The 23,049-nt window shown below is 50.6% G+C and overlaps 8 non-coding genes and 5 pseudogenes across 8 annotated transcripts; all 13 read left to right on the top strand.

Moving 5' to 3' along the window:
* Nucleotides 1-1,284: 1,284 nt before the first annotated feature.
* Nucleotides 1,285-1,477, top strand: LOC142293170 (U2 spliceosomal RNA). The gene has a single exon (XR_012751160.1). It is a non-coding gene; the product is annotated as a U2 spliceosomal RNA (small nuclear RNA).
* Nucleotides 1,478-2,591: 1,114 nt separating this feature from the next.
* Nucleotides 2,592-2,718, top strand: LOC142292716 (U2 spliceosomal RNA; annotated as a pseudogene).
* Nucleotides 2,719-3,406: 688 nt separating this feature from the next.
* On the top strand, nt 3,407-3,599 carry LOC142293169 (U2 spliceosomal RNA). Its single transcript, XR_012751159.1, has one exon. It is a non-coding gene; the product is annotated as a U2 spliceosomal RNA (small nuclear RNA).
* A 1,114-nt stretch (nt 3,600-4,713) lies between these two features.
* On the top strand, nt 4,714-4,904 carry LOC142293304 (U2 spliceosomal RNA). The gene has a single exon (XR_012751275.1). It is a non-coding gene; the product is annotated as a U2 spliceosomal RNA (small nuclear RNA).
* Nucleotides 4,905-6,302: 1,398 nt separating this feature from the next.
* On the top strand, nt 6,303-6,429 carry LOC142292715 (U2 spliceosomal RNA; annotated as a pseudogene).
* Nucleotides 6,430-12,868: 6,439 nt separating this feature from the next.
* On the top strand, nt 12,869-13,061 carry LOC142293168 (U2 spliceosomal RNA). Its single transcript, XR_012751158.1, has one exon. It is a non-coding gene; the product is annotated as a U2 spliceosomal RNA (small nuclear RNA).
* A 1,114-nt stretch (nt 13,062-14,175) lies between these two features.
* On the top strand, nt 14,176-14,317 carry LOC142292747 (U2 spliceosomal RNA; annotated as a pseudogene).
* A 743-nt stretch (nt 14,318-15,060) lies between these two features.
* Nucleotides 15,061-15,253, top strand: LOC142293167 (U2 spliceosomal RNA). Its single transcript, XR_012751157.1, has one exon. It is a non-coding gene; the product is annotated as a U2 spliceosomal RNA (small nuclear RNA).
* Nucleotides 15,254-16,367: 1,114 nt separating this feature from the next.
* Nucleotides 16,368-16,494, top strand: LOC142292714 (U2 spliceosomal RNA; annotated as a pseudogene).
* A 1,504-nt stretch (nt 16,495-17,998) lies between these two features.
* LOC142293166 (U2 spliceosomal RNA) lies at nt 17,999-18,191 on the top strand. The gene has a single exon (XR_012751156.1). It is a non-coding gene; the product is annotated as a U2 spliceosomal RNA (small nuclear RNA).
* Nucleotides 18,192-19,599: 1,408 nt separating this feature from the next.
* LOC142292616 (U2 spliceosomal RNA) lies at nt 19,600-19,772 on the top strand (annotated as a pseudogene).
* A 1,114-nt stretch (nt 19,773-20,886) lies between these two features.
* Nucleotides 20,887-21,077, top strand: LOC142293292 (U2 spliceosomal RNA). The gene has a single exon (XR_012751264.1). It is a non-coding gene; the product is annotated as a U2 spliceosomal RNA (small nuclear RNA).
* Nucleotides 21,078-22,191: 1,114 nt separating this feature from the next.
* LOC142293278 (U2 spliceosomal RNA) lies at nt 22,192-22,382 on the top strand. Its single transcript, XR_012751253.1, has one exon. It is a non-coding gene; the product is annotated as a U2 spliceosomal RNA (small nuclear RNA).
* Nucleotides 22,383-23,049: the final 667 nt, after the last annotated feature.

The following is a 23,049-nucleotide window of genomic DNA, read 5'->3' as shown; positions in this document are numbered from 1 at the left end:
AGTAATTTGGGTAAGTTGTGTTGGGAGTTGACGGGTGTAAGAGCTTTAACAGCTAAAATGGTTATGTTTGGTCTGTGTAGCTTGAGCACGAGGAAAGAAAGAGTGTTTTGGTTGTTTCTGGCATGTGTGAAGGAAGTTCTGTGGAATACCAGGAATTTGTATGTATATAGGAATGAGAATCTTGAAGTGAATGATTGTGTCAGGATGGTTTTGGACAAACTGTATTTCTGCTATAAATGGGATGGTGAAAGAGGTATGGATGCTGAGGGTGAATGGAAATTTCTGAAATGGAAACACTGGGTGTAATGGTTTATACTTTTCTGCTTTTGGTTACTGATTTACGGCTATGGGTGTGTTATACACATTTTTATCACTCTTTTGAAATAAAATTGCCATGAGGATGAGTTTACGTTGCATCCGGTTAAGTTGTGAAACCTCTCTGAGGTGACACTTCTGATTCTGGATGATTACGCAACCTGAATGGTTTAAAAAAAAAAAAAAAAAAAATCTGTGAGGCTCGACAGATGCAATGCACACTGGAAGGTTGCGCTTGCTAGTACTCTTAATGTATAGTATATTCATCTAGAGGAAAACATGGCCCTACCAGGATCGAGGCTATTAGACTGAGTAAGTGTGGGGGCTATGGTGCAATGTGCCCCAGGACTGACGACCCTGGAGTGAGTCTGAGCTTGCTGGCTTGGGACCCCGGCGAGCCTTGGGCTCTGTAGCACACCGTACCTTGCCCTTTCATACTTTCTGAGCATATTGCTCTATCCCGGCCTTCTGGCTAGGAAGGAAAATTTTTATAATCATGGTCGGAGGTCCGTTCAGCTTTGGGCTGAGAAACCAACACCCGGTTGGAGGTCCGGGTCAGCTTCGGCTGAGAAACCAACACCCGGTTGGAGGTCTGGGTCAGCTTCGGCGGAGAAACCAACACCCGGTTGGAGGTCCGGGTCAGCTTCGGCTGAGAAACCAACACCCGGTTGGAGGTCCGGTTAGCCTTGGGCTGAGAAACCAACACCGGTTGACGGTCCGGGCAGTTTCGGCTGCGAAACCAACAACTAGTAGCTCTCTACTCCACTTGGGTAAGATGCCTGGGTGGACGCTGGGAGCAACGACAAGGCTCAACCAGGCTTCGGCTTGGGGGAGCACCGAAGATCCCTGACCCTTGCTGTGGCCTTCTGGCTCGGAGGGACGGGGTTGATTTTTGGGGACCCTCTCCTCACGGAGGGGTCCACACGAATCCTAGCCTTTGCACTGTTTTTGGTGTGACTTCGGTCATGCATTTTTTGCGGTGCTTTGGAAAGCTTCATTAAATCAAAAATCTGTTCTTATCAGTTTAATATCTGATACGTCCCCTATCTGGGGACCATATATTAAATGGATTTTTAGAACAGGGAGATGGAAAAAGAGCTTGCTCTGTCCACTCCACGCATTGACCTGGTATTGCAGTACCTCCAGGAACGGTGCACCCCTTCTTAACCCAGTTTCCAAAAGCAGAACTCAATTCACCTGATTCATATTAGCACGATTAACGAATTGAAAGAAAGCAAGCAACTTCATATGCACCTCAATTTGGCCCATTCACTTTTCACTTTTTACTTGCTTTATTCATCCAAATAGCAAACTCATCACCACTCAACTTCACCAACTCTGCTATGTCCCGTGCAGTATCTTGTTCTCAGTCTAATCTAGATCATGTGCAATTGAATGGAATAGATCCCTTTTGGACAAAGTGGAGTCAGCTGCTGCAGTGACCACAGGTGTGTTGCAACCTGCTGCATAGCCTGATACCGCAATATAAGGAACGTCAAATACTAAGAATGGGCGACCTATGAAAGAATTAGTACTTTCATTAAGTATACTAAACCGGCTAATTGGGAATAGACAAACTGTAAAAAGCCCTCTGAGAAAGCCCCCCCTCTAACCTTTGTTAGTACGCTTTTCTGTGGTCTGCCTGTTGATGTATTTTCCGTTTGAACAGTGCACAACATGAAGAGACGGAACACTGGCGGCTTGTCACAATGCCCCCCGATGACATCACAATAGCGCTGCTGCCTAGAAAGACAGCTGCACAGCAGAAATTGCTCTTTGGGTAGGAGGGTGGGCTAGTGGAAGGAGGGGTCAAGCCGTTTTTTTCCCGGGTGGTAGGGGGATCACAGGACAAGGGATGCGGGGGGTGAGAAGGGTTCAGAGGGCAGGGTTTGGGGGCTGGGAAGTGAAGGGAAAAGATTAGGGTTTGGGGATGATGAAAGGGCTTTCTACAGGTAAGGATGGCAAAGGGTGGCAGTGACGGAAAGTCAGGCGACCTGTCCTGTCCGTCTTTTTGTATCATGAATTGGAAAGACTGCAAGGGGCAGGGGAGGTGCTTGTGCCCAAAAGGAGGAGTTATTCAGATTCATTGCAGTGGGCGGCGGCTGCAAAGCGCACCATTCTTCGTGTTTTTGCTGTGCAAAGCAGCCTTTTCAAGGGTTGGCTTGGGTGACAAAATGTCTTCTGTAGGCGTGGGTTTGTCTCCCTCTCACTCTCTCTCCCTAAGATGTGTCCGGCTGAGGCCAGGGTGCCACTCGAGGCCCAAACCAATTCTGGTTATCGCTTCTCGGCCTTTTGGCTAAGATCAAGTGTAGTATCTGTGAGGCTCGGCAGATGCAATGCACACTGGAAGGTTGCGCTTGCTAGTACTCTTAATGTATAGTATATTCATCTAGAGGAAAACATGGCCCTACCAGGATCGAGGCTATTAGACTGAGTAAGTGTGGGGGCTATGGTGCAATGTGCCCCAGGACTGACGACCCTGGAGTGAGTCTGAGCTTGCTGGCTTGGGACCCCGGCGAGCCTTGGGCTCTGTAGCACACCGTACCTTGCCCTTTCATACTTTCTGAGCATACTGCTCTATCCCGGCCTTCTGGCTAGGAAAGAAAATTTTTATAATCATGGTCGGAGGTCCGTTCAGCTTTGGGCTGAGAAACCAACACCCGGTTGGAGGTCCGGGTCAGCTTCGGCTGAGAAACCAACACCCGGTTGGAGGTCTGGGTCAGCTTCGGCTGAGAAACCAACACCGGGTTGGAGGTCCGGGTCAGCTTCGGCTGAGAAACCAACACCCGGTTGGAGGTCCGGTTAGCCTTGGGCTGAGAAACCAACACCGGTTGACGGTCCGGGCAGTTTCGGCTGCGAAACCAACAACTAGTAGCTCTCTACTCCACTTGGGTAAGATGCCTGGGTGGACGCTGGGAGCAACGACAAGGCTCAACCAGGCTTCGGCTTGGGGGAGCACCGAAGATCCCTGACCCTTGCTGTGGCCTTCTGGCTCGGAGGGACGGGGTTGATTTTTGGGGACCCTCTCCTCACGGAGGGGTCCACACGAATCCTAGCCTTTGCACTGTTTTTGGTGTGACTTCGGTCATGCATTTTTTGCGGTGCTTTGGAAAGCTTCATTAAATCAAAAATCTGTTCTTATCAGTTTAATATCTGATACGTCCCCTATCTGGGGACCATATATTAAATGGATTTTTAGAACAGGGAGATGGAAAAAGAGCTTGCTCTGTCCACTCCACGCATTGACCTGGTATTGCAGTACCTCCAGGAACGGTGCACCCCTTCTTAACCCAGTTTCCAAAAGCAGAACTCAATTCACCTGATTCATATTAGCACGATTAGCGAATTGAAAGAAAGCAAGCAACTTCATATGCACCTCAATTTGGCCCATTCACTTTTCACTTTTTACTTGCTTTATTCATCCAAATAGCAAACTCATCACCACTCAACTTCACCAACTCTGCTATGTCCCGTGCAGTATCTTGTTCTCAGTCTAATCTAGATCATGTGCAATTGAATGGAATAGATCCCTTTTGGACAAAGTGGAGTCAGCTGCTGCAGTGACCACAGGTGTGTTGCAACCTGCTGCATAGCCTGATACCGCAATATAAGGAACGTCAAATACTAAGAATGGGCGACCTATGAAAGAATTAGTACTTTCATTAAGTATACTAAACCGGCTAATTGGGAATAGACAAACTGTAAAAAGCCCTCTGAGAAAGCCCCCCCTCTAACCTTTGTTAGTACGCTTTTCTGTGGTCTGCCTGTTGATGTATTTTCCGTTTGAACAGTGCACAACATGAAGAGACGGAACACTGGCGGCTTGTCACAATGCCCCCCGATGACATCACAATAGCGCTGCTGCCTAAAAAGACAGCTGCACAGCAGAAATTGCTCTTTGGGTAGGAGGGTGGGCTAGTGGAAGGAGGGGTCAAGCCGTTTTTTTCCCGGGTGGTAGGGGGATCACAGGACAAGGGATGCGGGGGGTGAGAAGGGTTCAGAGGGCAGGGTTTGGGGGCTGGGAAGTGAAGGGAAAAGATTAGGGTTTGGGGATAATGAAAGGGCTTTCTACAGGTAAGGATGGCAAAGGGTGGCAGTGACGGAAAGTCAGGCGACCTGTCCTGTCCGTCTTTTTGTATCATGAATTGGAAAGACTGCAAGGGGCAGGGGAGGTGCTTGTGCCCAAAAGGAGGAGTTATTCAGATTCATTGCAGTGGGCGGCGGCTGCAAAGCGCACCATTCTTCGTGTTTTTGCTGTGCAAAGCAGCCTTTTCAAGGGTTGGCTTGGGTGACAAAATGTCTTCTGTAGGCGTGGGTTTGTCTCCCTCTCACTCTCTCTCCCTAAGATGTGTCCGGCTGAGGCCAGGGTGCCACTCGAGGCCCAAACCAATTCTGGTTATCGCTTCTCGGCCTTTTGGCTAAGATCAAGTGTAGTATCTGTTCTTATCAGTTTAATATCTGATACGTCCCCTATCTGGGGACCATATATTAAATGGATTTTTAGAACAGGGAGATGGAAAAAGAGCTTGCTCTGTCCACTCCACGCATTGACCTGGTATTGCAGTACCTCCAGGAACGGTGCACCCCTTCTTAACCCAGTTTCCAAAAGCAGAACTCAATTCACCTGATTCATATTAGCCCGATTTAATGAATTGGAAGAAAGCATACGTCTTCATATGCACCTCAATTTGGCCCATTCACTTTTCACACTTCCTCCTTTTGTTTTTTATCTTTCACACTTTTGACTTTCTTTATTCATCCAAATAGCAAACTCATCACCACTCAACCTGACCAACTCGGCTATGTCCCCGTGCTGCAGTTCTCTGTCTTATCTAGATCATTTGCAATTGAATGGAATAGATCCCTTTTGGACAAAGTGGATTCACCTGCTGCTGCAGTGACCACAGGTGTGATAACATCTAGAATTGGCATCTGGTGCGATCTCTCCGCTTCCACTCCAAAGAAAGTTACCTGTTTATTCCTATCATGCATTGGTTTTTGGGGTTTTCTTTGAGTAATGATGATCTCTTTAGTAGTCTGTTGGCGCCCTCTCCTGGAGGAATAGTTTGCTTGCTCTTGGACATTCTAAAAGAGAGGTCATGATAGACATTGAGCTTCTGAGCTCAATTGGGGACAGTCATGGGTGATGAATGTTTGCAACCTACTGCGAAGCCTCATACCGCAATATAAGGAACGTCAAATACTAAGAAAGGGCGGCCTATGAAAGAATTACTACTTTCAATAAGTACACTTAAACGGCTAATTGGGAATAGAAAAACTGTAAAAAGCCCTCTGAGAAAGCCCCCCTCTAACCTTTGATAGTAAGCTTTTCTGTAGTCTGCCTGTTGATGTATTTTCCGTTTGAACAGTGCACAACATGAAGAGACGGAACACTGGCGGCTTGTCACAATGCCCCCCGCTGACATCACAATAGCGCTGCTGCCTAGAAAGCTAGCTGCACAGCAGAAGTTTCTCTTTGGGTGGGAGGTGGGCTAGTGGAAGGAGGGGGCAAGCTTTTTTTTTTTTTTTTTTTTTCCCGGGTGGTAGGGGGATGATAGGAGAAGGGATGCGGGTGGTGAGAAGGGTACAGAGGGCAGGGTTTGGGGGCTGGGAAGGAAAGGGAAAAGATTAGGGTTTGGGGATGATGAAAGGGCTTTCTACGGGTAAGGATGGCAAAGGGTGGCAGTGACGGGAAGTCAGGCGACCTGTCCTGTCCGTCTTTATGTATCATGAATTGGAAAGACTGCAAGGGGGAGGGGAGTTGCTTGCGCCCAAAAGGAGGAGTTATTCAGATTCATTGCAGTGGGCGGCGGCTGCAAAGCGCACCATTCTTCGTGTTTTTGCTGTGCAAAGCAGCCTTTTCAAGGGTTGGCTTGGGTGACAAAATGTCTTCTGTAGGCGTGGGTTTGTCTCCCTCTCACTCTCTCTCCCTAAGATGTGTCCGGCTGAGGCCAGGGTGCCACTCGAGGCCCAAACCAATTCTGGTTATCGCTTCTCGGCCTTTTGGCTAAGATCAAGTGTAGTATCTGTGAGGCTCGGCAGATGCAATGCACACTGGAAGGTTGCGCTTGCTAGTACTCTTAATGTATAGTATATTCATCTAGAGGAAAACATGGCCCTACCAGGATCGAGGCTATTAGACTGAGTAAGTGTGGGGGCTATGGTGCAATGTGCCCCAGGACTGACGACCCTGGAGTGAGTCTGAGCTTGCTGGCTTGGGACCCCGGCGAGCCTTGGGCTCTGTAGCACACCGTACCTTGCCCTTTCATACTTTCTGAGCATACTGCTCTATCCCGGCCTTCTGGCTAGGAAAGAAAATTTTTATAATCATGGTCGGAGGTCCGTTCAGCTTTGGGCTGAGAAACCAACACCCGGTTGGAGGTCCGGGTCAGCTTCGGCTGAGAAACCAACACCCGGTTGGAGGTCCGGGTCAGCTTCGGCTGAGAAACCAACACCCGGTTGGAGGTCCGGGTCAGGTTCGGCTTAATGAATTGGAAGAAAGCATACGTCTTCATATGCACCTCAATTTGGCCCATTCACTTTTCACACTTCCTCCTTTTGTTTTTTATCTTTCACACTTTTTACTTTCTTTATTCATCCAAATAGCAAACTCATCACCACTCAACCTGACCAACTCGGCTATGTCCCGTGCTGCAGTATCTTGTCCTCTGTCTTATCTAGATCATTTGCAATTGAATGGAATAGATCCCTTTTGGACAAAGTGGATTCACCTGCTGCTGCAGTGACCACAGGTGTGATAAGATCTAGAATTGGCATCTGGTGCGATCTCTCCGCTTCCACTCCAAATAAAGTTACCTGTTTATTCCTATCATGCATTGGTTTTTGGTGTTTTCTTTGAGCAATGATGATGGCTTCAGTGATCTGTTGGCTCCCCCTCCTGGAGGAAGAGCTCCGGGAACTCAAGCAGGAACCAGCCATGGCAAGCAAGCCAGAGAAGGCAGCCAGGAAGGCTCAGGACCCAGGGACCTCCAGGAAGGCTCATCCAGAGGCTTCTTCGGCCCAAGAGGCCCCTACCTCCGACGCCAGCCAGCCGGAGGGAGCCCGGACGCCGCCTGAAAAGGCTCCAACCCTGGAGCCTTGGATGCGGCAGACGGTCGCCCTGAAGCTAAAGGCGGTGGATGGTAGGTTGCCGGACATGTCCAGCGACGTGTTCTGCAAGAAGATGATTCTGGATCAGGGCTTCTCCAGGGCGGAAACCCTGAGTGTCCAGACCTTCATGACTGGCATTTTTCTGGTAACCTTTGCCACGGTGAATGCCTGCAGGAGATACTGGGAGGCGATGAACGCAGCGATGCCGGACTCCCCTTTTCATTCTTTTTTAGGATCCTGTCCTATACAGAGGGATGAGAAGAGGATCACGGTCTCCATGCGGAACCCGCACACCCCAGGAAGAGACATCTCCACGTTCCTGGGACGTCTCTGCACAGTGGTGAGGGAGCCATCCCACATCCTTAACGGCAACGGATTCTGGACGGGTAAGTGGTCAGTAACTGTTCGACTCTACAGGGAACCAGCATCCGAGGATGGTCTCCAGCACCTGCCCCCGACATTCTCTCTGGGAAACTCCTTTGGTCTCATCTACTACCCGGACATGCCACACAACTGCAGGAAATGTGGCGGGAAAGGGCATTCGATGAAGACCTGCAAGGAGGACGCCTGCAGGGTTTGCCGGGTGACGGGACACAGCTCCAAGGACTGCCCAAAGAAGAAGACTTGCAACCTATGTGGACAGGCGGACCACCTTTACAAGGACTGCCCACAGCGGGAGAAATCCTGGGCAAGGGTTGCCGCGGTGACCCAGTATCGGGTAGTCACAGCTTCGTCGACCAAGGCAGCTACGACCAAGGCCACAGAGGCCAAGGACAAGGCGGCCAAGAACCCGGCGACCGTGGCTCCAGCCGATGCCCCAGCAGCCACGGAGTCCAGGAAAAAGGGTAAGAAAACTGTTGCCCCCTCCCTGGTCCCCCCCCCTGTCACCCCTGTCCAAACCCCTCCCCCCCCCGGCCAACCCTACTGAGGATTCCACTACCTCCACCTCATTTCCCTACTCCTCAGTTGGTCTCCTCACCCCCCCCCCAAAGCCCACTCTCCCTCCCCAGACCATGAGAGCAGAGGACCTCAGCACTCTTGCACTTTTCACCGAGGAGGATTTTCCAGCTCTTGTCTCCTCAGGTACAGGCCAAAGGAAAAGGAAGGTGGAAGATAGTCCTGTCGCAGAACCTTCCAAGCTGTTCATTGTGGATCCCAATCCACCCCAGGAAGAGGAGGATGGCCTCCTCCCAGAACCGGACGTGTTGGAGCAGATGGTGGAGTCCCTTGTGGCCGAAGAAGAAATGGAGGAGTCGGAAGCCACGGAGGCACCATCCCTGCTCGATCAGCTAGAAGAAGAGGGTCTGCTGGAGATACCCTTACCAGCAGGTGCCAAAGAGGAAGAACCGCCCGACCGGAGTGGTAACTAAGGCACACCGCCTGCGCTAACTTTCTCTTTCCTCCAATGACTGCTAACATTAACACCTTTTCCATTAATGTTAGGAGCATCAGAGACAAGTTCCGACGCCAGACAATTTTTGCGTTCCTTAACACTCAGTCTAGTGATGTATTTTTCCTGCAGGAATGCTCCCTTCCCTCCTCTAGGTCCTTCAACCATCTGGCCAGGGAGTGGACCCATGGCCCATCCTACTGGTCCGGCGGAGGCGACTGTAGGTCCGCGGGGGTCGCCGTGCTGATCAGGGGAAGCGCCTTCACATTGGACTCTGTTCAGGAAATCGTCTGCGGCAGGTTACTGCTCGTGGATGGCACCTGGGCGGGAGAACCTGTCAGGTTCATCAATGTGTACGCTTCTCCTGTGAAGAGCGATCGACTGGAGCTCCTCCAAGCCCTGCGCCCTCAGCTCGCTACCGCCAGGACGGTAGTGATGGCCGGGGATTTCAACTGCCCGATTGAGGAGGATGGACGCAGTTCTGGAACGGCTGCCAAGTTGGACGTCACATCCAAACTGCTCATTGAGATGGTGACCGAAGCCTCTCTTGTGGACGTTGTTGGCTCCATCGGACACGGATCCGTGAACTATTCATGGTGCCGATCCGATGGCTCGCTGCGTTCCAGGATTGACTTTGTGTTTACCTCTCGGGCGGTTGGGCGGAGTGGGCACTCGATGGTCCCCTGCTTCTTCTCTGACCACAGAGCCATTCACTTTCAAGGTGTGCTGGGCCATGGCTTCCCCATTGGCCCGGGCTCCTGGAAGCTGAACTGCTCTCTGCTGGAAAAGGGTGAGATTCTGGAGGAGCTTAGAGCTGCCTACTCCACGTGGCGGGCCTACAAGGCGGGCTTCCAGTCTGTTTCTGACTGGTGGGAATACGTTAAACTCGAGTTCCGTTTCTTCTTTCAGGCAAAGAGTCAACAACAGGCGGGTCTGAAGAGGAGGGACTTCAGGAGACTCCAGCGTGAGCTGCGTTCCCTGCAGGACCTTCTTCGATGCGGCTGGGACGTGAGAGAGGAGCTGGAGGAGACTAAGAGGAGCCTGAAAAGGCACTTCGAGGAGGAGTCCGAGCGAATTGTCTTCCGTTCCAAAGTGGAGAACCTGGAGAAGGGTGAGAAATGTAACTCGTTCTTTTTCAGGAAACTCCACGCCGGTCACACGCCCATGAATGAACTACGAGACGAGAGTGGCAGCATGCGACGCGGGAAAGAGAACGTGATGAAGGTCGTCAGCGACTTCTACAGCGAACTCTACGCCCGCAAGACTACTGACCCCGAGGCCGCCGATAAGTTCCTGTCAGGTATCACTAACCATCTTGACCCTGCAGACGCGGCGGCCATGGATGTTCCTCTGACGGTGGACGAGCTGCTCTCGGCCGCCAAATCCTTTAGTTCTGGCAGGACACCGGGCAGTGACGGCCTCCCAGCAGAGCTCTATGTAGCGCTGGGAGACCTAATCTGTCCGGACCTGTTAGGGCTGTATGAGGAGATGGTGGTGGAGGGCAGAATGCCTCCATCTCTGAGGGAAGGAATGGTCACGATCCTGTACAAGCGTAAAGGAGAGAGGTGCGACCTGAAGAATTGGCGTCCCATCACCCTTCTGAACGTCGACTACAAGATCCTGGCCAAGACGATGGCAACGAGATTGAAGACTGTTATCGGACGGATCATCCACCCGGATCAGACCTGCGGCATCCCCGGACGTCGCATCGCAGACAGCCTGGCTCTCATGCGGGACACGGTCGAGTACATCAAAGCCCGCCGGGTGCACGCAGCCCTGATCTCGTTGGATCAGGAAAAGGCCTTCGACCGTGTTTCCCATGAGTTCCTGGGCAAAGCTCTGCACAGGTTAGGTTTGGGTAACATGTTTTGCTTGTATGTCCAACTAATGTATTTTGATATTCACAGCTCGGTGTTGGTAAACGGCTGGAAGACTGACCCCTTCCCGGTCCTCTCAGGGGTCAGACAAGGCTGTCCTCTGTCACCTCTTCTTTTTGTTTGTGTTATAGAACTCTTTGCAGAGGCTATCCGGCGGAATGGAGAGATCAGAGGGATCACCGCACCAGGACCAGAACGCTTCGAGGTCAAGTGCTCGCTCTACATGGACGACGTGACCGTCTTCTGCGCGGACCGGCGCTCAGTCGACACCCTCGTCCAGACCTGTGAGACCTTCGGACGGGCTTCGGGAGCCAAAGTCAACTGCGGGAAGTCGGAAGCCATGCTCTTCGGGGACTGGCAGCCGGCCTCTTCCGCCCCCTTCCCTTTCAGCATCCAGCCGGATTTCATCAAGGTTCTTGGAGTCTGGTTCGGGAAGGAAGGAGCAGCCCTCAAGTCCTGGGAGGAACGCTTGACCAAGATCACCCAACGGATCAGTCTGTGGAGCCTCAGACGCCTCACCTGTGAGGGCAAAGCACTGGTCCTGCGTAACGAGGTACTGCCCGTGCTGCAGTACACGGCCCAGGCCTGGCCCCCCCTTGCCACCGTGTGCAGGGCCATTACCAGGACGGTGTTTCGTTTTGTCTGGGGATCCAAGATGGACAGAGTAAAGCGGAGCATCATGTACAAGGATCCTCGCAAGGGTGGGAAGGGCGTACCCGATATCCCCACCCTCCTGCGATCCTCCTTCGTATGTGACTGCGTTCGCCGAACTCTGCGAGTCAAGAGAGGTTCCGCGGGTGGGTCCATGTCTCGCTTCTTCCTGCTCCCCCTTTGGAGACGGTTAGGCTGGGACAAGTGGGACAGCTCCTTCCCCTACAACTGGACGGCGCCATGGTTCTACGGAGACGTGGTTCGGTTTGTGAGGGAACACCAACTGGAGGGACTCAAGCCTGATTTGTGGAAGCCAAAGACTATCCACAAACTCATCAGAGCCAAGGACGAAATGGAGAACATTCCAGGACTTCATCACGACACACTGGAGACTGTTTGGACAAACGTGTCATCGGCTGGATTGACCAACGGGCACAAGGACTTGTCATGGATGGCGATACAGGGCGGACTGCCCGTCCGGTCATTCATGCACGCCCGGAACCTGTGCAAAACCCGGTACTGCCCAAGGTGCCCCTTCGTGGAGGAAACATCGCTGCACGCCTTTTGGGACTGCCGTTTCGCACAGCGCCTGTTGGTTGCCCTGGAGGATGACCTGAGGAACTCCGTCCCCAGAGGGAGCCTATCGTACCATTCCGTACTTTATGGACTCTTCCCTGGGACTCACACCGTTGGAGCCATCCAGGAGGCTTGGCGCCTTATGAACTGCTTTAAGGACGCTATTTGGGTCGCCAGGAACCGGCTCATCTTGAAGAGGGAGAGGATGTCTATCCAGGATTGCCGCAGGCTGATCCACAGCCTGCTCAGAGACTATTCCATCATGGACAGTCCGGATGACAGCGCCGAGGAGGAGGTTTAGACCTCTTCCATGCCCCCTCCCTCCTTTTCCCGTTATGTGCGTCTTTCAATAAAGCTTCGGGCCTGTGATTTCCCCACCCTATCCCCCTTTTCCCCTACCCCCATCCCCCAATCGCCGGTTCGTCGTTATTTATTGTCTAACTTTTTCTTTCAGCTTGAGTGTTATGGATAAGCATAGAAGCGTGATGTATAGTTTAGTGCGTCGTACTCTATGGCTATGTAAGAAGGATTGTATATTTCTGTGTGTACGGGGCTGCGGCACTGTACACGGTTTGTTACCTTTTTGTGAGTAGTGCATGATAATAAAGATGCTGTTAAATCAAAAAATCTGTTCTTATCAGTACCCGGTTGGAGGTCCGGTTAGCCTTGGGCTGAGAAACCAACACCGGTTGACGGTCCGGGCAGTTTCGGCTGCGAAACCAACAACTAGTAGCTCTCTACTCCACTTGGGTAAGATGCCTGGGTGGACGCTGGGAGCAACGACAAGGCTCAACCAGGCTTCGTCTTGGGGGAGCACCGAAGATCCCTGACCCTTGCTGTGGCCTTCTGGCTCGGAGGGACGGGGTTGATTTTTGGGGACCCTCTCCTCACGGAGGGGTCCACACGAATCCTAGCCTTTGCACTGTTTTTGGTGTGACTTCGGTCATGCATTTTTTGCGGTGCTTTGGAAAGCTTCATTAAATCAAAAATCTGTTCTTATCAGTTTAATATCTGATACGTCCCCTATCTGGGGACCATATATTAAATGGATTTTTAGAACAGGGAGATGGAAAAAGAGCTTGCTCTGTCCACTCCACGCATTGACCTGGTATTGCAGTACCTCCAGGAACGGTGCACCCCTTCTTAACCCAGTTTCCAAAAGCAGAACTCAATTCACCTGATTCATATTAGCACGATTAACGAATTGAAAGAAAGCAAGCAACTTCATATGCACCTCAATTTGGCCCATTCACTTTTCACTTTTTACTTGCTTTATTCATCCAAATAGCAAACTCATCACCACTCAACTTCACCAACTCTGCTATGTCCCGTGCAGTATCTTGTTCTCAGTCTAATCTAGATCATGTGCAATTGAATGGAATAGATCCCTTTTGGACAAAGTGGAGTCAGCTGCTGCAGTGACCACAGGTGTGTTGCAACCTGCTGCATAGCCTGATACCGCAATATAAGGAACGTCAAATACTAAGAATGGGCGACCTATGAAAGAATTAGTACTTTCATTAAGTATACTAAACCGGCTAATTGGGAATAGACAAACTGTAAAAAGCCCTCTGAGAAAGCCCCCCCTCTAACCTTTGTTAGTACGCTTTTCTGTGGTCTGCCTGTTGATGTATTTTCCGTTTGAACAGTGCACAACATGAAGAGACGGAACACTGGCGGCTTGTCACAATGCCCCCCGATGACATCACAATAGCGCTGCTGCCTAGAAAGACAGCTGCACAGCAGAAATTGCTCTTTGGGTAGGAGGGTGGGCTAGTGGAAGGAGGGGTCAAGCCGTTTTTTTCCCGGGTGGTAGGGGGATCACAGGACAAGGGATGCGGGGGGTGAGAAGGGTTCAGAGGGCAGGAATTAGGGGCTGGGAAGTGAAGGGAAAAGATTAGGGTTTGGGGATGATGAAAGGGCTTTCTACAGGTAAGGATGGCAAAGGGTGGCAGTGACGGAAAGTCAGGCGACCTGTCCTGTCCGTCTTTTTGTATCATGAATTGGAAAGACTGCAAGGGGCAGGGGAGGTGCTTGTGCCCAAAAGGAGGAGTTATTCAGATTCATTGCAGTGGGCGGCGGCTGCAAAGCGCACCATTCTTCGTGTTTTTGCTGTGCAAAGCAGCCTTTTCAAGGGTTGGCTTGGGTGACAAAATGTCTTCTGTAGGCGTGGGTTTGTCTCCCTCTCACTCTCTCTCCCTAAGATGTGTCCGGCTGAGGCCAGGGTGCCACTCGAGGCCCAAACCAATTCTGGTTATCGCTTCTCGGCCTTTTGGCTAAGATCAAGTGTAGTATCGTTCGAAAAGGTGGTTTAAGGCTCCGGCCACCTTAGTACAATGATGCAATGCACACTGGAAGGTTGCGCTTGTTAGTACTTTGGGAGGATAGTATATCCATCTAGAGGAAACCATGGCCCTACCAGGATCGAGGCTATTAGACTGAGTAAGTGTGGGGGCTATGGTGCAATGTGCCCCAGGATTGACGACCCTGGAGTGAGTCTGAGCTTGCTGGCTTGGGACCCCGGCGAGCCTTGGGCTCTGTAGCACACCGTACCTTGCCCTTTCATACTTTCTGAGCATATTGCTCTATCCCGGCCTTCTGGCTAGGAAGGGAAATTTTTATAATCATGGTCGGAGGTCCGTTCAGCTTTGGGCTGAGAAACCAACACCCGGTTGGAGGTCCGGGTCAGCTTTGGCTGAGAAACCAACACCCGGTTGGAGGTCCGGGTCAGCTTCGGCTGAGAAACCAACACCCGGTTGGAGGTCCGGGTCAGCTTCGGCTGAGAAACCAACACCCGGTTGGAGGTCCGGGTCAGGTTCGGCTGAGAAACCAACACCCGGTTGGAGGTCCGGTTAGCCTTGGGCTGAGAAACCAACACCGGTTGACGGTCCGGGCAGTTTCGGCTGCGAAACCAACAACTAGTAGCTCTCTACTCCACTTGGGTAAGATGCCTGGGTGGACGCTGGGAGCAACGACAAGGCTCAACCAGGCTTCGGCTTGGGGGAGCACCGAAGATCCCTGACCCTTGCTGTGGCCTTCTGGCTCGGAGGGACGGGGTTGATTTTTGGGGACCCTCTCCTCACGGAGGGGTCCACACGAATCCTAGCCTTTGCACTGTTTTTGGTGTGACTTCGGTCATGCATTTTTTGCGGTGCTTTGGAAAGCTTCATTAAATCAAAAATCTGTTCTTATCAGTTTAATATCTGATACGTCCCCTATCTGGGGACCATATATTAAATGGATTTTTAGAACAGGGAGATGGAAAAAGAGCTTGCTCTGTCCACTCCACGCATTGACCTGGTATTGCAGTACCTCCAGGAACGGTGCACCCCTTCTTAACCCAGTTTCCAAAAGCAGAACTCAATTCACCTGATTCATATTAGCACGATTAACGAATTGAAAGAAAGCAAGCAACTTCATATGCACCTCAATTTGGCCCATTCACTTTTCACTTTTTACTTGCTTTATTCATCCAAATAGCAAACTCATCACCACTCAACTTCACCAACTCTGCTATGTCCCGTGCAGTATCTTGTTCTCAGTCTAATCTAGATCATGTGCAATTGAATGGAATAGATCCCTTTTGGACAAAGTGGAGTCAGCTGCTGCAGTGACCACAGGTGTGTTGCAACCTGCTGCATAGCCTGATACCGCAATATAAGGAACGTCAAATACTAAGAATGGGCGACCTATGAAAGAATTAGTACTTTCATTAAGTATACTAAACCGGCTAATTGGGAATAGACAAACTGTAAAAAGCCCTCTGAGAAAGCCCCCCCTCTAACCTTTGTTAGTACGCTTTTCTGTGGTCTGCCTGTTGATGTATTTTCCGTTTGAACAGTGCACAACATGAAGAGACGGAACACTGGCGGCTTGTCACAATGCCCCCCGATGACATCACAATAGCGCTGCTGCCTAGAAAGACAGCTGCACAGCAGAAATTGCTCTTTGGGTAGGAGGGTGGGCTAGTGGAAGGAGGGGTCAAGCCGTTTTTTTCCCGGGTGGTAGGGGGATCACAGGACAAGGGATGCGGGGGGTGAGAAGGGTTCAGAGGGCAGGGTTTGGGGGCTGGGAAGTGAAGGGAAAAGATTAGGGTTTGGGGATGATGAAAGGGCTTTCTACAGGTAAGGATGGCAAAGGGTGGCAGTGACGGAAAGTCAGGCGACCTGTCCTGTCCGTCTTTTTGTATCATGAATTGGAAAGACTGCAAGGGGCAGGGGAGGTGCTTGTGCCCAAAAGGAGGAGTTATTCAGATTCATTGCAGTGGGCGGCGGCTGCAAAGCGCACCATTCTTCGTGTTTTTGCTGTGCAAAGCAGCCTTTTCAAGGGTTGGCTTGGGTGACAAAATGTCTTCTGTAGGCGTGGGTTTGTCTCCCTCTCACTCTCTCTCCCTAAGATGTGTCCGGCTGAGGCCAGGGTGCCACTCGAGGCCCAAACCAATTCTGGTTATCGCTTCTCGGCCTTTTGGCTAAGATCAAGTGTAGTATCTGTGAGGCTCGGCAGATGCAATGCACACTGGAAGGTTGCGCTTGCTAGTACTCTTAATGTATAGTATATTCATCTAGAGGAAAACATGGCCCTACCAGGATCGAGGCTATTAGACTGAGTAAGTGTGGGGGCTATGGTGCAATGTGCCCCAGGACTGACGACCCTGGAGTGAGTCTGAGCTTGCTGGCTTGGGACCCCGGCGAGCCTTGGGCTCTGTAGCACACCGTACCTTGCCCTTTCATACTTTCTGAGCATACTGCTCTATCCCGGCCTTCTGGCTAGGAAAGAAAATTTTTATAATCATGGTCGGAGGTCCGTTCAGCTTTGGGCTGAGAAACCAACACCCGGTTGGAGGTCCGGGTCAGCTTCGGCTGAGAAACCAACACCCGGTTGGAGGTCTGGGTCAGCTTCGGCTGAGAAACCAACACCCGGTTGGAGGTCCGGGTCAGCTTCGGCTGAGAAACCAACACCCGGTTGGAGGTCCGGTTAGCCTTGGGCTGAGAAACCAACACCGGTTGACGGTCCGGGCAGTTTCGGCTGCGAAACCAACAACTAGTAGCTCTCTACTCCACTTGGGTAAGATGCCTGGGTGGACGCTGGGAGCAACGACAAGGCTCAACCAGGCTTCGGCTTGGGGGAGCACCGAAGATCCCTGACCCTTGCTGTGGCCTTCTGGCTCGGAGGGATGGGGTTGATTTTTGGGGACCCTCTCCTCACGGAGGGGTCCACACGAATCCTAGCCTTTGCACTGTTTTTGGTGTGACTTCGGTCATGCATTTTTTGCGGTGCTTTGGAAAGCTTCATTAAATCAAAATCTGTGAGGCTCGGCAGATGCAATGCACACTGGAAGGTTGCGCTTGCTAGTACTCTTAATGTATAGTATATTCATCTAGAGGAAAACATGGCCCTACCAGGATCGAGGCTATTAGACTGAGTAAGTGTGGGGGCTATGGTGCAATGTGCCCCAGGACTGACGACCCTGGAGTGAGTCTGAGCTTGCTGGCTTGGGACCCCGGCGAGCCTTGGGCTCTGTAGCACACCGTACCTTGCCCTTTCATACTTTCTGAGCATATTGCTCTATCCCGGCCTTCTGGCTAGGAAGGAAAATTTTTATAATCATGGTCGGAGGTCCGTTCAGCTTTGGGCTGAGAAACCAACACCCGGTTGGAGGTCCGGGTCAGCTTCGGCTGAGAAACCAACACCCGGTTGGAGGTCTGGGTCAGCTTCGGCTGAGAAACCAACACCCGGTTGGAGGTCCGGGTCAGCTTCGGCTGAGAAACCAACACCCGGTTGGAGGTCCGGTTAGCCTTGGGCTGAGAAACCAACACCGGTTGACGGTCCGGGCAGTTTCGGCTGCGAAACCAACAACTAGTAGCTCTCTACTCCACTTGGGTAAGATGCCTGGGTGGACGCTGGGAGCAACGACAAGGCTCAACCAGGCTTCGGCTTGGGGGAGCACCGAAGATCCCTGACCCTTGCTGTGGCCTTCTGGCTCGGAGGGACGGGGTTGATTTTTGGGGACCCTCTCCTCACGGAGGGGTCCACACGAATCCTAGCCTTTGCACTGTTTTTGGTGTGACTTCGGTCATGCATTTTTTGCGGTGCTTTGGAAAGCTTCATTAAATCAAAAATCTGTTCTTATCAGTTTAATATCTGATACGTCCCCTATCTGGGGACCATATATTAAATGGATTTTTAGAACAGGGAGATGGAAAAAGAGCTTGCTCTGTCCACTCCACGCATTGACCTGGTATTGCAGTACCTCCAGGAACGGTGCACCCCTTCTTAACCCAGTTTCCAAAAGCAGAACTCAATTCACCTGATTCATATTAGCACGATTAACGAATTGAAAGAAAGCAAGCAACTTCATATGCACCTCAATTTGGCCCATTCACTTTTCACTTTTTACTTGCTTTATTCATCCAAATAGCAAACTCATCACCACTCAACTTCACCAACTCTGCTATGTCCCGTGCAGTATCTTGTTCTCAGTCTAATCTAGATCATGTGCAATTGAATGGAATAGATCCCTTTTGGACAAAGTGGAGTCAGCTGCTGCAGTGACCACAGGTGTGTTGCAACCTGCTGCATAGCCTGATACCGCAATATAAGGAACGTCAAATACTAAGAATGGGCGACCTATGAAAGAATTAGTACTTTCATTAAGTATACTAAACCGGCTAATTGGGAATAGACAAACTGTAAAAAGCCCTCTGAGAAAGCCCCCCCTCTAACCTTTGTTAGTACGCTTTTCTGTGGTCTGCCTGTTGATGTATTTTCCGTTTGAACAGTGCACAACATGAAGAGACGGAACACTGGCGGCTTGTCACAATGCCCCCCGATGACATCACAATAGCGCTGCTGCCTAGAAAGACAGCTGCACAGCAGAAATTGCTCTTTGGGTAGGAGGGTGGGCTAGTGGAAGGAGGGGTCAAGCCGTTTTTTTCCCGGGTGGTAGGGGGATCACAGGACAAGGGATGCGGGGGGTGAGAAGGGTTCAGAGGGCAGGGTTTGGGGGCTGGGAAGTGAAGGGAAAAGATTAGGGTTTGGGGATGATGAAAGGGCTTTCTACAGGTAAGGATGGCAAAGGGTGGCAGTGACGGAAAGTCAGGCGACCTGTCCTGTCCGTCTTTTTGTATCATGAATTGGAAAGACTGCAAGGGGCAGGGGAGGTGCTTGTGCCCAAAAGGAGGAGTTATTCAGATTCATTGCAGTGGGCGGCGGCTGCAAAGCGCACCATTCTTCGTGTTTTTGCTGTGCAAAGCAGCCTTTTCAAGGGTTGGCTTGGGTGACAAAATGTCTTCTGTAGGCGTGGGTTTGTCTCCCTCTCACTCTCTCTCCCTAAGATGTGTCCGGCTGAGGCCAGGGTGCCACTCGAGGCCCAAACCAATTCTGGTTATCGCTTCTCGGCCTTTTGGCTAAGATCAAGTGTAGTCCCTTCATTGGGTTTTCCTTGGTCTTGGCTGGGAGGGGCCCAGGCTTGCACAACCGCCGGCCTCGGGGATTGTTGCGCCTTCTGGTGCTTACGTCCCCTTGTGCTGGTTGGTTCCCGGGCTCGGGGGGCGATCACTCGCGGCACTGTCGCTTTTGTGCGGTGACCGGCGTGCCTTCGGGCAATTATGTAAATATTGGGTGACTTGTCATCCAAACTCGATGGACCGCTGTTGGTATGATCGGATTGTCCCTGATGGGATAGCCAACTTAAAAAAAAATCTGTTCTTATCAGTTTAATATCTGATACGTCCCCTATCTGGGGACCATATATTAAATGGATTTTTAGAACAGGGAGATGGAAAAAGAGCTTGCTCTGTCCACTCCACGCATTGACCTGGTATTGCAGTACCTCCAGGAACGGTGCACCCCTTCTTAACCCAGTTTCCAAAAGCAGAACTCAATTCACCTGATTCATATTAGCACGATTAACGAATTGAAAGAAAGCAAGCAACTTCATATGCACCTCAATTTGGCCCATTCACTTTTCACTTTTTACTTGCTTTATTCATCCAAATAGCAAACTCATCACCACTCAACTTCACCAACTCTGCTATGTCCCGTGCAGTATCTTGTTCTCAGTCTAATCTAGATCATGTGCAATTGAATGGAATAGATCCCTTTTGGACAAAGTGGAGTCAGCTGCTGCAGTGACCACAGGTGTGTTGCAACCTGCTGCATAGCCTGATACCGCAATATAAGGAACGTCAAATACTAAGAATGGGCGACCTATGAAAGAATTAGTACTTTCATTAAGTATACTAAACCGGCTAATTGGGAATAGACAAACTGTAAAAAGCCCTCTGAGAAAGCCCCCCCTCTAACCTTTGTTAGTACGCTTTTCTGTGGTCTGCCTGTTGATGTATTTTCCGTTTGAACAGTGCACAACATGAAGAGACGGAACACTGGCGGCTTGTCACAATGCCCCCCGATGACATCACAATAGCGCTGCTGCCTAGAAAGACAGCTGCACAGCAGAAATTGCTCTTTGGGTAGGAGGGTGGGCTAGTGGAAGGAGGGGTCAAGCCGTTTTTTTCCCGGGTGGTAGGGGGATCACAGGACAAGGGATGCGGGGGGTGAGAAGGGTTCAGAGGGCAGGGTTTGGGGGCTGGGAAGTGAAGGGAAAAGATTAGGGTTTGGGGATGATGAAAGGGCTTTCTACAGGTAAGGATGGCAAAGGGTGGCAGTGACGGAAAGTCAGGCGACCTGTCCTGTCCGTCTTTTTGTATCATGAATTGGAAAGACTGCAAGGGGCAGGGGAGGTGCTTGTGCCCAAAAGGAGGAGTTATTCAGATTCATTGCAGTGGGCGGCGGCTGCAAAGCGCACCATTCTTCGTGTTTTTGCTGTGCAAAACAGCCTTTTCAAGGGTTGGCTTGGGTGACAAAATGTCTTCTGTAGGCGTGGGTTTGTCTCCCTCTCACTCTCTCTCCCTAAGATGTGTCCGGCTGAGGCCAGGGTGCCACTCGAGGCCCAAACCAATTCTGGTTATCGCTTCTCGGCCTTTTGGCTAAGATCAAGTGTAGTATCTGTTCTTATCAGTTTAATATCTGATACGTCCCCTATCTGGGGACCATATATTAAATGGATTTTTAGAACAGGGAGATGGAAAAAGAGCTTGCTCTGTCCACTCCACGCATTGACCTGGTATTGCAGTACCTCCAGGAACGGTGCACCCCTTCTTAACCCAGTTTCCAAAAGCAGAACTCAATTCACCTGATTCATATTAGCACGATTAACGAATTGAAAGAAAGCAAGCAACTTCATATGCACCTCAATTTGGCCCATTCACTTTTCACTTTTTACTTGCTTTATTCATCCAAATAGCAAACTCATCACCACTCAACTTCACCAACTCTGCTATGTCCCGTGCAGTATCTTGTTCTCAGTCTAATCTAGATCATGTGCAATTGAATGGAATAGATCCCTTTTGGACAAAGTGGAGTCAGCTGCTGCAGTGACCACAGGTGTGTTGCAACCTGCTGCATAGCCTGATACCGCAATATAAGGAACGTCAAATACTAAGAATGGGCGACCTATGAAAGAATTAGTACTTTCATTAAGTATACTAAACCGGCTAATTGGGAATAGACAAACTGTAAAAAGCCCTCTGAGAAAGCCCCCCCTCTAACCTTTGTTAGTACGCTTTTCTGTGGTCTGCCTGTTGATGTATTTTCCGTTTGAACAGTGCACAACATGAAGAGACGGAACACTGGCGGCTTGTCACAATGCCCCCCGATGACATCACAATAGCGCTGCTGCCTAGAAAGACAGCTGCACAGCAGAAATTGCTCTTTGGGTAGGAGGGTGGGCTAGTGGAAGGAGGGGTCAAGCCGTTTTTTTCCCGGGTGGTAGGGGGATCACAGGACAAGGGATGCGGGGGGTGAGAAGGGTTCAGAGGGCAGGGTTTGGGGGCTGGGAAGTGAAGGGAAAAGATTAGGGTTTGGGGATGATGAAAGGGCTTTCTACAGGTAAGGATGGCAAAGGGTGGCAGTGACGGAAAGTCAGGCGACCTGTCCTGTCCGTCTTTTTGTATCATGAATTGGAAAGACTGCAAGGGGCAGGGGAGGTGCTTGTGCCCAAAAGGAGGAGTTATTCAGATTCATTGCAGTGGGCGGCGGCTGCAAAGCGCACCATTCTTCGTGTTTTTGCTGTGCAAAGCAGCCTTTTCAAGGGTTGGCTTGGGTGACAAAATGTCTTCTGTAGGCGTGGGTTTGTCTCCCTCTCACTCTCTCTCCCTAAGATGTGTCCGGCTGAGGCCAGGGTGCCACTCGAGGCCCAAACCAATTCTGGTTATCGCTTCTCGGCCTTTTGGCTAAGATCAAGTGTAGTATCTGTTCTTATCAGTTTAATATCTGATACGTCCCCTATCTGGGGACCATATATTAAATGGATTTTTAGAACAGGGAGATGGAAAAAGAGCTTGCTCTGTCCACTCCACGCATTGACCTGGTATTGCAGTACCTCCAGGAACGGTGCACCCCTTCTTAACCCAGTTTCCAAAAGCAGAACTCAATTCACCTGATTCATATTAGCACGATTAACGAATTGAAAGAAAGCAAGCAACTTCATATGCACCTCAATTTGGCCCATTCACTTTTCACTTTTTACTTGCTTTATTCATCCAAATAGCAAACTCATCACCACTCAACTTCACCAACTCTGCTATGTCCCGTGCAGTATCTTGTTCTCAGTCTAATCTAGATCATGTGCAATTGAATGGAATAGATCCCTTTTGGACAAAGTGGAGTCAGCTGCTGCAGTGACCACAGGTGTGTTGCAACCTGCTGCATAGCCTGATACCGCAATATAAGGAACGTCAAATACTAAGAATGGGCGACCTATGAAAGAATTAGTACTTTCATTAAGTATACTAAACCGGCTAATTGGGAATAGACAAACTGTAAAAAGCCCTCTGAGAAAGCCCCCCCTCTAACCTTTGTTAGTACGCTTTTCTGTGGTCTGCCTGTTGATGTATTTTCCGTTTGAACAGTGCACAACATGAAGAGACGGAACACTGGCGGCTTGTCACAATGCCCCCCGATGACATCACAATAGCGCTGCTGCCTAGAAAGACAGCTGCACAGCAGAAATTGCTCTTTGGGTAGGAGGGTGGGCTAGTGGAAGGAGGGGTCAAGCCGTTTTTTTCCCGG

Source organism: Anomaloglossus baeobatrachus, chromosome 2, assembly GCF_048569485.1.
Source record: "Anomaloglossus baeobatrachus isolate aAnoBae1 chromosome 2, aAnoBae1.hap1, whole genome shotgun sequence".
NCBI classification, from domain to species: Eukaryota; Metazoa; Chordata; class Amphibia; order Anura; family Aromobatidae; genus Anomaloglossus; species Anomaloglossus baeobatrachus.
Note: the sequence above shows the minus strand (reverse complement) of the source record. Positions and strands in the feature narration are given on the sequence as shown.